The following is a 16,406-nucleotide window of genomic DNA, read 5'->3' on the forward strand; positions in this document are numbered from 1 at the left end:
ACTAAAAGGCCAATTACAAAGAACCATTTTAGCCCAGCGTAAGATGCCAGGCCTTTGGGTCCCCCCCCATCTCCCACCTCGCCCTAACATCTTGGCTTGGAGTACCAGGTCCTTACCTAAATGGCTGACATAGGCTAGCAGGAAAAAGAGAAAAAAAACCCTCTCCACATCCTAACCTGCCATAGGGTAAGTGACTGAGCAGCGACATAGGTAACAGCCACCATCCCGAGCAGCAACATAGCAGCCACCATCCCGAGCAGTGGCATTGCGGCTACCATCCTGAAAAAGCACTTTAATTCACTTCCATGAGCAGCAGTCAAGAGTTGTGGCCTATCCAGGCAGCACACTGAGACCTCTACGCTCCTCTCGGAGTACTACCTATTTGTTTTCTCCTAAATTACTGTGAAATAATGGCATACCTAATTCAAGTACTTTTTCGTAAAGTGGCCATGTTCCGAGAGAGGTGGCCGATCAGTCTTTTACCCTAATTAGCTAGTGTGAGATAAGCTAGATAAGAGATTGATACGGAAACTACTAGGAGTGGATGCAGAATAGCGAGATAGGGGTAAGCATGAGGAATCCTAAACTTTTCTGGAATGCTGTCTCCTCACCTGACTTCAGGAAATGTGCCCTGGTCTTGCTGGGGGTGACATGTCCCTACCCGGAACCACTAAGTAACACCAAACATCAGAAACAGATCAGCAGGAACAAATTACTGTTCGGACGCACACTGGCCTGCGTGGGGGTGGGGGGGGCAGTGTAGAATGACGGGACAGGTTCCGCTTATGTAAACAAACCTACTAACCTTTCCTTGAGTGCCAGGTCCTGGCCTAACCTAACCTCACTTGGGATGCTGTGCCCTGACTTGGCCAAGGGGGCAACCCCCAAGTAACATTAAACACCGGAGACAATACACCTAGCTTCTGTTCAGAGGTAGTTCCATTGTTGTGTAAACTACCTGGCATCGGCTACTTAACCAAAACAACCTTAACCTAACCTTTCCTAGAGCAATGTGCCGTGATGATCTAACCAGACCTTCCTAACCTAGCTAGGGTGTCTTGCTCTCTAGCTCTTAACTGGCCGGAGGGGCCACACCATTTATTTCTAGTCCTTGATATTGTATTAATTTTGCTCTACAGTCTCCTATTTACACGCAGTCCCTGGTTATAGGTTATTTGGTTTTATGGGGTTTGGCTAGTGCCAAAATGTGCTGTTTCCAGTTACTGGCACCAATAATAGAGTATTTGCGTAGATATGTACCTAACAGAGGCGCCACAATCTATTTGTCTGTGGCGAAAATCGGTCGCCAAAAATTATTTTCGGAGATCAGCAGTTTTCGCATATCAAGTCATTGGAATGTAACCCCAGCTGATAACCGTGGACTACCTGTACAATGGATGGTGTTACTCATTTGGACTTTAGTAAGTACTTCATTCATGATTTGACATTTATGCAACTGGGGCTCAAAACTATTTTTTTTTATTTTATTTTTCCAAGTGCATTAGGCATGAGGATTGCAAGTATATTTGAAACGACTTTTGTTATTTTCATTTGGAAATATGGGGACGTGGACTATGTGGAAAGCCGATTGGGTTTTTTATTCAGAGTTTTACCAACTTAGTGGGATTTTAAAATGCAGGCAATGCTTGAAGAAACCATCTTCGGTTCTTAGTTATGATTACTTGGGTGACGTGAAACTCAAGTTCCTTGAGTCATCCCAGACAGATGTATGATTTCTTTTAGTGCATTTTGAACATGATGTTCATTTCGGTAGCAAACTGATAATTTGAAGATAATGGAAGCTTTTATATACATACTATGATTATGGCAAACTACAGTGGGAAATGGGGCTGTTTGGTAAGGTGCAAAAGAGGAAAACTGGAAATTACATGACAGTGTATCAGCATCCCCATAATAGCTCTGCAAGGTTTGATTTTAATTAAGGTAAGGTTTAGGCCATTGAACATTCAGTAAATTTTTACTTTAAACCCTGAGTATATTCAGGAGTTGAAATTATGTTTGTCTTGCATTCAGTGTGATTTGAACATCTCTAATCCTCGTTCAGTAACAAATTAGAAGACTAGAGCTAGGGAATATTCTATTCTACTATTATGGGAGGCTACAGTCAGGAACTGGGGTTTTTGGGTGGAGGACAATAGTCAGGAATAAAGTGACAAGGATTTATTCCAACATCCCACGATACTTCCGCAAGTTCTGATTATGATAAAGCTAAGTTTCATGGAAGGTTTTTAAGTGGTATCACACACTAAGTAAGGAAGGACCTCTTGATCTAAATTATGTCGGTGGAAGGGAGGGGTTCAGGGCGCATGAAGCCTACTGGCAAGGGAAGGTCCCGATATATTCGGTTAGGTAGGTTAGGTAAGATTAGGTGTACATGGATTAGGTTTCCATCCATTTTGTTTTAGTGCCCACGTTAGGTTAGGTGGGGCAATGACACGCCCTACATTGTCATAACCGTATTATTTATACTAATTTAGTGCCCTAGATTAAGTAAGGTCAGGTTACATAAAGCCATCCGTGTATTTTAACTCATTTTGTGTGTTCCCCCACACTACTACCTACTTTCCCACTGTTGTCCCCCTTAATTGTAGTATATAAGAGGGTCCAATATCTCTAAATATGCTCACGCACACATTTACATAGGAAAAGGATATTTTCAACTCTAGAATACAATTCGCTTCAGTTTCAAGTAAAAATGTACCATGTATTCAGTTCCCTCACTTGCCATAACCTAACATAGTTGCAGTCACTCGCAGGTGGGCCTTGCTAGTCTTTAGCTATGCCCCTAGAACCCCACATAGCCTATCTTTAACTATTATGACTGACATGGATAATAGCCTCTTCCTGTATGTTGAGGAAATGGCAAGAGAGACTGTAGTCCTTGAGCAAGCTAACTGTAAAATGAAAAGGAGCATTGTATAGAGATATCTAGCCTAGACTTAATCGTCCATTTGCCAATAACACAGAGGTGGTGTCGTTTTCCTATGGATTGGGCGTCAACGCCTTATGAACACTTTAGACCACTGTATTATAAAAGGAGTTGGTGCATCAGAGTGCCTGCCAGTTATAATTGGTTATTGAGAGTGAGACACTTTCTGGTGAAATTTCCCATTTATTTTAATCCCAATAGAGGTATGGTATGTACTCTCAATTCAAAATTTATGGCTGGTGCTTCCGAAGACAATGGCATCTTCATACTTTTAGGTGTTGCCTAAAATTGATCAAAATTTGAAATAAAATTTGGGATTTAAAATTTTTACCTTTAATGTACTATCACTTTAAACTAGTACTTGTGTCATGCTTTATTCACCTCCTTTTAGTTCACTGTCTAGTAGTTGATAAATAATTTTGTTCATACGCGAACAAACCCTCGGTCTTAACAATAGGATAATTTCTAGCATCTAGCTGGATCCGGTAAAAAAGTAGATGTAAGCAAGGAATCTTGTGGTATCTGGCAAAGCATGCGTAGATCGGGTGAAGAGTGGTCAAACGCCGAACATCTACACCAGTCTTTCTTTACCGCCTTGGGATGAGAGTTGGGTTTTTTCCTCTCTTGGCCTTTTTCCCGGTTTTTGCCCGTTTCGTTCCTTTAGTGTGTTTGTGTGTGTGTTTTTACCTATTATTATGGCTTCTTCTGCTCCTTCTTGACGTCAGCGTTGGTGCCCCGGAATTCCTGGATTCCTGTGTTCTCGTTTCTTGGCTTCGTCAACGATGGACCCTCACACTACTTGCAGTAGGTGTCGTTCCAATTTTTGTACGATTACGAATCCTTGTACGGAATGCTGGGCATGGTCTTTGGAGCAGTGGAGGAAGTTTTATGGTAAGGGGGAACGTCAGTCTCTCTCCACTCTTCCTTCTTGGGAGGGCTTTACTCCTAATCCCGATGTTGTGTCTTCCGCAGTAGTCAACCCCCATAGTAGCGTTGCCCCTGCTTCTTCCTTTTCTTCCATTGATTCATCGATGGAAGTATCGGGAGGTCGCCAGGGTATTATTTGTAATGTAGCCCCCTCTTCTTCGGGAGTTTTTTTCAGTTCCCGAGAAGGGTGAGGTTTTTTCATCATTCTCTTCTCTTCCAGTCGGAGGCGTCCAAAATGGCGGCAATTTGGAAGACGCTTGGGCTAGGGGGTACTACGTCTTTGGGAGGGTTGCTAGCGCATTTTGAGGAGGCTCGCACCCCCCTCCCCAGTCCAGCCAGGCCATCCTCCTCCTCCCCCCCCCCCCCCCCCCTTCAGGCCTCGTCTCCATGGGTGGGAGCAGTCGGCCATCTTGTATTGCTCCGCCGGTGTCTGCTGCCACCTTGTCTCGGAGTGATGCTGCAGTGTCAGCCCCATTGTTGTCGTCACGGGGCCCATCTTTGTGTATTCCTCCGCCAGTGGCGTCTCTTTCCCCTTCGCTCAGAGGGGAGGTCGTGACGTCACTCTCATCGATGATGTATCTTGCAGTCGCCTCCTAGCCACCTCTCTTAGCTGTGTCGTCATCTCTGCCACCCAGTTCGAAACATCTCCCTTCCTTGTCTTCGGAGCCTTCTCTGGCACATCAGTCTGAGCTCATATGCCAGGCGGTGCTTCAGAGGCTGGACTCTGTTTTAGATGTGAAGTTGGCTGCCTTATCAGTTGGGAAGACTGGTAGGAAACGCGTTGCTTCGTACCCGCCTTCCGAGAAGAGTCTCCCTCTCCCTCTTCCCCCTCTACGCCTCGTGGGCGTATAAGGCATTGGAAGGCTAAGTACCTTTTTTCAATGTGATGCTGATTGTCATTCTTTGGCTGGCTTTTTTGTAGTATAACATACATCATCCACCTTAAATCTTAGGCCTTTACAGTATTCAAGAATACAGTACTGAATAGTAGCCTACCTTTTTTGTTTTCATTTTTCCAAAGGTTTTCATTTGTTTCAAAGGTAACTACATCATATACATTTGTACATACTTCAAAAAAGAAAAAGCTCCTTTTAAGAAAAATACTGTACAGGCAGTCCTCTCTTATGGGCAGTATTGGTTAACGGTGTTCCGGTTTCACAGCGCTTGGCCAACAATGTCATTAACCAGATTTTGGGTGATGGTAAGCAATTTTTGGAGTCGTTAAGCTGTACGACATGCTGTGCAACACAATGGATGCCCGTACACTTTCAGAATTTTTCAAACCAGCCTCTGCTGGCCTTAAAGTCACCAAGAGCATCACTAGTTGGCATTTTCTTACTTAAGATCAAGATGCAATACCCTAGCTTTCTCAGAAATGATTGCTTCAGTCACACTATCCCCCACTAACTTTTTCATTGATCCACACCGACAACGGCTTCTCAAAATCTTCCACTAGTTGCAATCTCTGTTTGGATAATGACATGACCCATTTCGCAACATCAGCTGCCTTGATTTCATGCTTCTTTGCTAGGGTGGGGCTGATTGCTGACATTGACTTACTGTACATCCTAGCAAGATCAGCTACATGTGCACTGCTTTCATACTTCGCTACAAGTTCTTTCTTGAATTCAATCATATTCCTGGTCTTTTTTGCCACAGCAAATTTACCACAAAACACAACAAACGCATGCAGTGATGCGGACTACTAGTGCAGAGATGCTTATTCTGTGAGAAATAAAGCCAGAATGGGTCGTGGGAGAAGACGGGATGCTTTGTTTGGGCCCTTCATACGGGGCTAGGTCACGCACTGGCCTCCACCAAGATGAGCGTTTCCAAGTGTACAATAACCGAGACGAAATTTCGTAGAAAAAAGTCAAACCTACGAAAACTGAAACATACGAAAAGAGAGGCGTACAAAAACTGAGGTTTGACTGTATTAGCAAATACAGTACTACTGTACTTACCACTGTTTATGGAAGCACAGCTCCATCATTTTCAAACTATAGTTCACTTTATTAGTATATGGCTATACTATGCCATTTGAAATTGGCAGATTTTATTGTAGAAATATGAATCTGTAAGTTGCTCATTCTGCAGTTGCATAATATACTGTAGCTACACCAAAGTTTTGATTAAAACATTTAACTGTTTAACCCTTGGATGCAGACATCTCTTGCTATGACACCAATGCAGGAGGTGGGTTCGTACAGACTTTTCATATTGGTAATAGCTAAAACGATTTAAACTAAATGCTTGTTTTATTCCTGAATATTTATCATAAGTAGTACATATTTAAGATAAAAATAATTAAATTCTTGTCCAAATTCAGTACATAAAATGTACTTTTTTTAAAAACAATTCCACTGAATAGATGAAAAAAAAGGGAAAAATTTATATTTAAAATTATATCTTGATAAGCTTCGTATTGTTACGACATTTAAAAAAAAAAAATTATTTCATTCAATGAAAGATGTAAATTAATAATTGATATACTGAACTTAACACCTTACAGTGATAGCAGTTCTATGAAACGCTACACTAGAGGACCTACAGTTTATACGGCGCTCCCTACTACACTCTAGACTTGGCATTTAGAACATACAATGTAGCTGTGCTCTCTGCAGACATGGCTTTGGCATTTCTTGCAAGTTGCTGCACTTTTACGATCTCTCTTGCTTGGACAGTTGTGATATCTCTTCTTCCCCAGCTGGTTCGGTTACCACTCCACATCTTTCCATGGAACATAATACAGCTTCTGGAAGATTTTGGACTGATTCCAGTCGTTCTGACATATGTGGAGTAACTAATCTTTCAAGAGTTCTTTTATAAAAAGTCGACGTTTGTGTGACTTGTTTGGGTGGAAGTCTGGATGTTGTGAAATAAAAATTATATAAGCATCTAAGACAGGCAACGTCTATCATATTGTACCAAATAAACCATTGGCCATCTTCTTGTTTGCTTTTTGCATGAGTTTGGTCCATCACACCAACCCCACATTTTATTTCATTGTAGAAGGTAATGATAGATGGTTTTTGTCAATCTCTTTATAATGATGCATAGTGCTAAGCAGTATTAAATTTTTCTTCTGAGTTGGTTTTTTCTTTGGTATGTAGCTGACCATTGTGACATCATTCTTGAAACCAAATTCACTACTGTAAACTTCATGATTCTTTGCACTTTTCATGATGTTAGGAATATCGGGCTTCTTCTGGCGTAGTGTACCAACCAATGACAATTTTTTTTCCAAAAGGGCCTCTGCTAGTGGTACACTAGTGAAAAAGTTGTCAGTGGTTATGTTACTACCTGTATTTCTAAACTGACTGCACAGCTGTAATACAATTTTTGTGCCAAGGTTTTTACAAACATCTTCCAGTGTAAATAATTCCCTCAAACCCAAAATAACTTCTGGAAACACAAACCCAAAATATCTTTATTCCATATTCCGACTGCTTCGCTGGCATATATTGGATGAACCTGCACCTTCCCCTGAAAGGAACGAGTTGCTCATCCACTGTCACGCAGTCACTAGGGATATAAGATTTTCTACAATATACAATAAACTGGTCCCATATATATCTAAAAACAGCTAGATGATCAGTTTGCAAACGGAATTCTTTTGTTCTTTTATTATCAAATCTCTTGAAACGCATAATTTCCTCAAATCTTTCAAAGGACATTGTTGCCTTGTAAATAGGGTTAGAAATTGAAAACATCAGCTCCAATGATCCAAGGATGCTAAAAACAAGAATTGAAAACTCAAGTTCCAACGATCTTCAAGGATTGGTGATACTATTTTGTAAATTACATATCTAAATAAAATTTTTTTATATTTTATTTTTAGTGTTATACCTATAATTCAATGAAAACATAATAATCTGAAGATTATTCATGTATCAATTAATATCTGAAGTGGAAATAAACGAAAGAAAAGAGTAAAACTCTTACCGGGTCTCAGAGACCCAGTTCCTGCAAATTACGCATACACATTGAAATTATGTGCCTGTCCCAAAGACCTTAATATATTTGGTGTTTTCCACTAATTAACATTTTTATGCATGACACTTACCTGGCAGGTATATATATAGCTGTATTTTCTGAAGTCCGACAGAATTTAAAAAACTTCCGACACACGCATGGGTCGGGCCAGGTGGTTAGTAACCCATTCCTCCGCCGCTGGGAGGCGGGTATCAGGAACCATTCCCATTTTCTATTCATAAATTTTCTGTCGCCGGTACTGAAAACACCTGTTTTCAGTACCTCCGGCTTAGGATTTTGGAAACTTCATTTGCCGCTAAGTATCCTAATTGTCTTTTAATTTATTTACTTGGATTTGTGGCTAGGCATACGCTATCTTAAATTGATTTGAATTTGATTCATTTTTGCATAAGATATCTGAATCTAGTTAGGCTAGTTTCAGAGGGTGTTGTCTGCAAAGATAGGGTGTGGCTACCGAAAGCTTCGGTAGTTCCGCACTTGGGGGGCGCAATTAATCAGTAAACATGTCTATTTCCGTAAGGAAAAAGTATGATTCGTATGTACGCAATTAATCAGTAAACGTGTCTAATTCCGTAAGGAAAAAGTTTGTTTAGTATGTACGCAATTAATCAATTACGAAAGTCAGGGTAGTGATACTGCTAACCTTCCGGTAGACTTTATTTTGCCTAACGCTGTAGTATGGCCTACGGGTTATGACTATGTCTGCGAGAGGTGATCGCTCTCCTTCATTGTTGTGAAGAGTTTCTACTTCTGTTTTTGTTACGCCTAACCCTGTAATGTTGCCTTCGGGCCCTAAAACAGTGTCTGTAGAGGTTATTGCCCTTTCTCTTATACTATTTCGATTCGTAACTTAGAATCGAAAGTGCTTGCTTTAGAGAGCAATAGTGAAGTGGCTAAGTGCAGTGACAGTGCCCCTTGTGTAGTGGAGGGTGCGTCAGATCGGCCTTATAACGCCTCTAGGTCTAGACCTCTGTCGAACTCCCAGAACCAAGGGAGAGGGCATGTCGAAAGCCGAAGGAGGGTTACAGGGAACCCCACCGATCTGGCGTGCCTTCGGCAGTTTCTGATGAAAATCCCCAGACTGCCAAAGTGCGTGCACATGCACGAATCCTGAAGGATTGCTTCTCGTCCTCCGAGGCGTCCTCCCCGCACAAGGGTTGGAGCTCTCGGAAGGACTCGCGCCCTCTAAGAAGCTTTATAGAAGAGGACGCTTCACGTCCCTTCTCCCTCGTTATGTGTTTCTGTGAGAAGTAAGAAGGCGAAAGTTGCCTGATCACGTGTACTTCTTTCCACCAAGAAATAGGAAAAAGAAGGCAGTTTCTCTCGCTTGTTTTGACGCCTGTCAGGAGCGTGACGCTTTTCTGCACGCTTATTTGGACGATCGGCTTGAACAGGACGCTCGGATGGACGTACTCCCACCAGTGGCGCCAAAAAGAGCGTCCTCGCCAGTGGCCGCCGAGCGCGCACCAGGACGCCGAGCGTCCTCGCCAGTGACGCCGAGCGCGCACCAGGACGCCGAGCGTCCTCGCCAGTGGACGCCGAGCGCGCACCAGAACGTTTCTGTTGAACTCTTCAAGCTCTTGTTTAAGATTTGAGCCTCAAGAAAGTGAACAGAACTTCGTCTTCGAAACCCAGCAAGACCTCGGGTTTCGTGAATTCAAGAGGTCTCTGTCAATATTATATTGCTTTTCGCAAAGGTGGATGGGGTTAAGGAAAGCTCAAGGGAAGATCTCGTTTTCTCTACCTCAGTCAAGACTTTGAGATAAGACAGTTACGGGTTATGTAAAGGCTCGACGTCCTGAACGTCAGGATTTTCGGCAACGTTCAGTAGGATTCTTGCAAAGGCACTCATCAAAAGGACGCTCTTCAGGAAAGCGCAAGACAGGACTTCCTTTGCCATACTGCCAATAAATTTAAAGTTTAGACCATCTGAAAGGGTTTTTCAGATGATAGATTTTGTTAGTTTCTAGTCGAGACTTCCATGCCGATTGAGCATCGTCGTTCTACCTACCGTAAGCCCAGTCTCTTAACAGGATTCTTGTCCCTTCCTTGTTTGAGACGGGAATCGAAAAATAAAAGGCTCGACTTCCTGGATTACGTTTTGTCAATTCAGTGACTTTCCCCCATTGACAATATACTATCGTTTTGTCAAGTAAGTGGGTCTCCCCTCATTGACAAAATATCTCTCTGTACCGTTAATGGGTTAGTTCTCATTGACAAACATCTCATTAACTTGATATTGCGTAAGCGAATAAGGACAAGGTTCGGAAGAGCTCTCCTTCCTCATTCGCAGACTCGTACAAGAAATAGACTTGTAGACTACGTCAATGAAACGCTTATGTCCAGTATCTTAAGAAGCTTGAGCTGTCTGCTTCGATTCTCTTAAGTTTTGTTCATGAAACTTGCCTGTCAGATATGTATGTAGCTGTATTTCCGAATTCAGCTATATATATGTCTGCCAGGTAAGTATGAACAAACTTTATTGTGATATAATAAAAATTTTTTGCCTTGCGTTATTTTACTACTGGTTGGTTCAAGTCATACACGCTTGCTGTAGTTACCTCTTCGGATGGCAACCGAGAGGTCTATTGTCTACTATTTTAAGGACATTTAATCGTCACTTCCAGGAGTTTCCGATTTATCTTTTACCGTTGTATGGTAGTGTTCTGACGACACAAACGCATCTATATATTTAGCGTTTTCTGTTTCGCTTAAATATACCAGCTTGAGAGTCTCTTTTTGTTCAAAAAATAACGGACCTATTTCTTCGTAGAATAGGGTAGCTGGCAACCCAGACATAAAGTTAAGAGACGACGTTCGTAAGCTGCTGGCTGCTGCTGTGTCTGACTGTCCAAGTTCCAAACTTCCAACCGAGCCAGTAACAGATCGTGTGCTGTCATGCCCTGTAGGTTACGTCTCTCTCTCCTGCGGGATTGACTGACTAACCGTATCTCTGTGCTGGCGGTTACGTCTCTCCTGCGGGATTGACTGACTAACTGTATCTCTGTCCTACAATCACGGACTTTAGCCTAAGATTGAGGGGATTTCTTACGTGAATGAATAAACGTTTGCATTAGTTTTGCCTTACTATGTTCAACAGAGTTATCTCTTAATCCTTTCGGTGCTCGTACCGGCACGGTAGAGACTACGAGTCTACCGCAACATTGCACTTTTATATGCTCTCCTGCTTAGGCAAAGCGCAGCCTTATAGGGAAGTAAGCATACTCGGGGAGGGAATGGATGAGCTTGCTGGGGACCATTTCCTTCCTGAAGAAGTTTGTTTCCCCGAATAGACTGCAATTCAGACCACAGTTTTTTCCTACCGGGAAACTGAAATATTATTCAAGATCTAGGAATTATTCTGAACATCTCTCAGTGCGTCATGATAGAAAGAAGGTGCCGGACATCTGGATAGTGTTTCAGATGTCCTGGATCTTAATCTGAAAGAAGTAAATGCAATTCGGTCGTCCCTCCAGTCCTCGAAACGAGTTTTTGGAAACCAGTGGTCCACATCAACTCTGATATTCCACAGCTCTCTCATATCTTAAGAAGTATCTTCTCTCGGTCCCTGCTCGAGTTTACGAGAAAGAGCCTATTATAACAACAGGCGTAGAATGTAACGATCATCTAGAGGTTCGTTACAGGATTGCAAAAGTCCGTACGAATCGTCTCGATCGACGGCAGCAACGATAGATTACTAACATGCTAGGTATTTTAATTAAGTGGTGTTCTTTTTATGGTTGTCTGAGAGGGTTATTTCCTCTTCAGTATGTGAAGTGTAATGTGTTACGTTAGCTTTGTGTGTGGTCTAACTTATCCTAGCATGAATGCCCCTGGTAAGAGAGGGCTAGGGTTTCCTGTCAACAAATTGGTCCCGTCCAGTTGTCAGACCCTTGTTATTAGCTTTCTCAACAAACAGGTCACATCCTAGTTGAGAGCTACTAAGGTTTAGCAGGCTAAGAGGCAGGACTACGAAGTCAGCTACCTTAGCAGGTAAGGAACTTGATAAAATAATTTTAAAAATTAGTTCATTTTTGAATTATGACGATGTTGCTGTCTGTGACCCACCTCCAAATGTGTCAATCAGCTATATATATACCTGCCAGGTAAGTGTCATGCATAAAAATGATATTGTTATGATACAATAAAGTTTTATGCATACTTACCTGGCAGGTATATATAATTAAATTCCCACCCTCCTCCCCTCAGGAGACAGGGTTCAGAGAAAATCTGAGGAAAACGGGAATAGTTCCAAGTACCATTCGCCACGGAACGTGGGGGAGATCACCTGAACTACCAGTGGTCTAGCGGTTGCCGAGAGTTTTGAAAATTCTGCCAGTGCGAACAGACAACAGAGAATGTTGTTTGACAGATTTGCATCTGTCAAACAACAAAGACCTTCACGATCATTGAGGTCTGTGGAATCTCGATCTAGCTCACCATCTACTTTTTGTCTCGCCTGTTTTCTCGGAGTCAGACACTCGTGCGAGATCAGGCGACATATAGTAGCCCTGGGTTTCTTATTGACGAAGTCGATTGCGGACGACGTTGGGTTGCGTTGATACACCCCCAAGGTTTGCTTAGATTGAATCGCCCAGGCAGTCCAGACACTCATCCTTCAGCTAAGAATAGTGCCTTTTGGTCTTCAGGGTTCAGCCTTGCTGTCCTTGATTCGTCTGACTGGTCAACTGGTCGTTCACCTGACTTTAGTACAGACTGTGCATTTCCGGATCGAAGCTTTCAATATGGAACTTAGACGTAGTCTGAAGTTCTTGATGTCAAAGCATTCGAACCTCTCCTGCCTGTTAACTTCTTGTATGTGATCAGGAAGGCCTTCTTCTAACCACCCTAGATACGACAAAGAGGGTTAGTGAGATTTTAAGCCATCGTCACAAGTTTTGGCTTTAGAGAACACAAGGAGGTGTGCTCTCTAAGCCTTTCGTTATGGCCTAAGAATGGAAACCCTTTTTGTCCTTGGGCCAGGATCTTGGAAGCAAGGATGGCACAAGTTAGTGGGCAGGAGCCAGAGAGAGTCCTGTGCCCTGTCAGGTCTCTCAAGTTTTATCTACTTAAAATCAAGAAAGTCGAAGTCAGTCGGGCAATCTGCAGTGTTCCGAAAAAGACCAGACTTGCCCATATCGAAGTACACCCTGGTTTTAGGGTTAAGGAGTTCTTTCAAAAAAATGCTCCTTCATTGTTTGCACAAAGATTTGAAGCTTTTTATCTGAATACTCACGAGGTGAGGGCGCGGCCTTGGAAGCATTTCAACAGAGCATGGCACTCAGCAACATCCTGAGTACCATGTTTTAGCGAAGCAACTCTGGGTTCACTTCACACTCCCTGCGAGATGTGAAGATGGCATATGAGATCTGCTGCTCGCTAGGGCCATACGTGTCTGCAGACACAATCTTGGGGGCAAGAAGTACTACTCATCCTATCCTGTAGAAAATGGTTAGGAAGAGCTCTTAATTTAGTTGTGGAGTCGCTGACAACGGCGACTTCTTAACTCTGAAGCCTTAGTTAACACACATTAACTTTGGCTAGGTTGGTCAGGTGGTGATATATATAATTATATATATATATATTTATTTTACTTCTTAGCCCTCATGGTATGGTCAATATGGTCTAGTCACATTGTGGTCACGCCCCCGTTGACAGATCATCTGGAGTGCACCAGCTTTATAGGTCTCTACCTCGCTGGCAACTCTAGTAAAGCAGAAGCAGACTTGGGTGACAGTAATCACGAAGTCGGCTATGCTAAACAGGTGGAACCAAGATGTAAATCATCTGCATGCATTTGTGTCCCAAAATCCTTCTATTCTGTCCCTTCCCACCTCCAACGGTGGGGTTCAAACTATATTCTATCTTGAACAGGTAAGTTCATGACAGCAAAAAATGATATTGTTATGATACAATAAAGTTTGTTCATACTTAACTGGCAGATATATATATATTCAAGTACCCACCCATCTCCCCTCAGGGGACAGTGGAAATAAAAATTATGAATAGAAAATGGGAATGGTTCCTGATACCCGCCTCCCAGCGGCGGGAATGGGTACTAACCACCTGGCCGACCACTGCGTGTGTCGGAAGTTTTTTAAATTCTGTCGGACTTCAGAAAATACAGCTATATATATACCTGCCAGGTAAGTATGCATAAAACTTTATTGTATCATAACAATATCATATTTTATGATAAAAATTTTCAAGGATTACATGAAATATGAATGCTCTCACATGAATAGAATGCAGCCTTATCAAGATACAAAAAGCCGTCCGGGTCCAAAAGACCCATTCCTGCATCTAAGCGTTAACACTTATGACAAGATAAGGAGACGTCTTTCCGAATTGGCAACCTCAATCTTTGACCAAAGGTATCAAACTTAAAATGTACCCAATAACTTGTTCACATTAAACTTAGCTATTATGTACCACATATACAAAGTATTCCATGTGCCAAGTGCATACCATATACCCCCTCAAGTAAGCCACGTATGACTGCCTATTTTAATATGAAAAAAGCGAATTAATGATAATTTTCGACATACGTACATAAAGAAATGTGTACTATTGGTGAAATTTTTCTCAAAAACATGAATATTTTCCTATTCAAGTAACTGAAATTACAACCTAGAGCAATTTTCAAAGGTAACATTCAATTAAAATGCACAAAAGGAAAATTTTCTTTGTTTTTAATGTATTTTTATGTGACATTTTCTGCTTAAAGTTGAGATTTTTTCGCTATTTAATGCTAAAACAAATTTATTTTATCTGACTGGTTAGTTGTTGCCCCTTTGGCTTTTCTTATCCTCGTGTCACCTAATCCAAGGTATTGTGTGGTTAGCAAATTACATTATAATAAATGAGATCTTCATGCGGCCGTCTACTACTTAACATTCACCATACGTTGTTTAGTCCTACCACCTCGAAGTAGATGGTGCAAGATAACATGCCAAAGTAGACCTGTTTGGTCAGTCTCTCATTACTTAGTTAAATCATCCCCAGTTGTAAGAATTTAAACAAGATACATTCACAAGAAGTTGATGAATATGAATTATCAACTGTAGTAGTGATTGCTGAGATACTGATAGCTGTGTATTGTATCAATAATGTCTTTGTTCTGGTAAAAATAGTCATAACAATCAGATGAGTGATCAACCCACATCTCATTCTGAGCAGTTTCCACATTACCACTGAGTATCATGATATTTATAGTGTCAAGTTTTTTGCTTTCTTCGTGCTGGTTACCTGTATGCCACCATTTCGAATCTTGTATTTTGTTGTGTCCTTTTTTGATGCTCTCAAACTTTCATTTCTTTACTATTCAATAATTCTCAAGTTATTGGATTCTTCATGTATTAATTTTCTGATTTTATTACTGATCAGATATACATTTGGAGTCGAGTGATTCTTGATCAGGAAAACAGCAGGTTTCACAAATCATGCAAAACTTACATGGCAGGACCAGCACTTGTAAGGGAAACAAAGTCTTAGAATGAGAATTCAGATCCTTTTGACTAACCTGTAAAACCAGTCTTCCTTCTGGAAGAAGGTAGTTTCCCCTTGACCTAAAACAAAGTCTTGTCAGAATTGGGTAGGTCATCTGGTACCATTGGAGAAGCTGGTTTCTCAGTCACAGTCATATCGACATTCATGATGTCTCGGTAGTCTCAGTACTTCCAGATACAGACTGTGGTGACCATACTTTACCATCTTTGTTGGTGGCAGGACTAACAGACCTTGCAATGCTTTGAATGTAAGCTGGGGCACCAACTTGTTGGAATCTCCAGCTGGGTTGTTGTGTCTGGGTCTTGGCTGACAACACACCACCAGAGCTTGCTTTCAAAAGCAAGGCAGGATGTGGTCGAGATCTTCACTTGGGCAGAATGTCATGAGATCACAATCATGCCTTGGTTCATTCCCCAAGTTCAAACGTCACGCCGTATGCTCTCAGCAAAACTCTTTGAGATCCATCTGTTGGTGTGGTCTCTGCTCTAGAATGTATGCAAGGCAAAAATAAATATATAAAATGGTTCTTCCTCAGTGGCTTTTGAAACCTTGCATAAGGTTCAAATATTTGTTTTGTTCATGAAACTTACCTGTCAGATATATATATAGCTGTATTCTCCGACGTCCGACAGAATTTCAAAACTCCCGGCACACGCAGTGGGCGGCCAGGTGGTTAGTACCCATTCCCGCCGCTGGGAGGCGGATATCAGGAATCATTCCCATTTTCTATTCAGATTTTTCTCTGTCGCCGGTCGGTAAACAACTGTTTACAGACCTCTGCCTAGGATTTTGAAACTTCTTGTGCTAACTTGAGTATTCTGATTGACTTTTGGTTTTGATTTGGCTTGTTGGCTTGGCATACGTGATAGTGGATTTGATTTGGATTTGGCTTTGACTTTCTTTGATTACGATGTCTGGATCTAGCTCTGCTAGCTTCAGGGTGTGTAAGGTACAGGAATGTAAGGTGAGGTTGCCGAAAGCTTCGGTAGACCCTCATTCGGTGTGCTCGAAGTGTCTTAGTCAT

At 41.9% G+C, this 16,406-nt stretch overlaps 1 protein-coding gene across 1 annotated transcript in view; it reads left to right on the forward strand.

The window, feature by feature from the left end:
* Positions 1 to 16,406, forward strand: part of LOC135203558 (proteasome subunit alpha type-7-like) — a 48,680-nt gene that overhangs the window by 633 nt on the left and 31,641 nt on the right. The window lies entirely within an intron of this gene.

This window comes from Macrobrachium nipponense, chromosome 36, assembly GCF_015104395.2.
Source record: "Macrobrachium nipponense isolate FS-2020 chromosome 36, ASM1510439v2, whole genome shotgun sequence".
NCBI lineage: Eukaryota > Metazoa > Arthropoda > Malacostraca > Decapoda > Palaemonidae > Macrobrachium > Macrobrachium nipponense.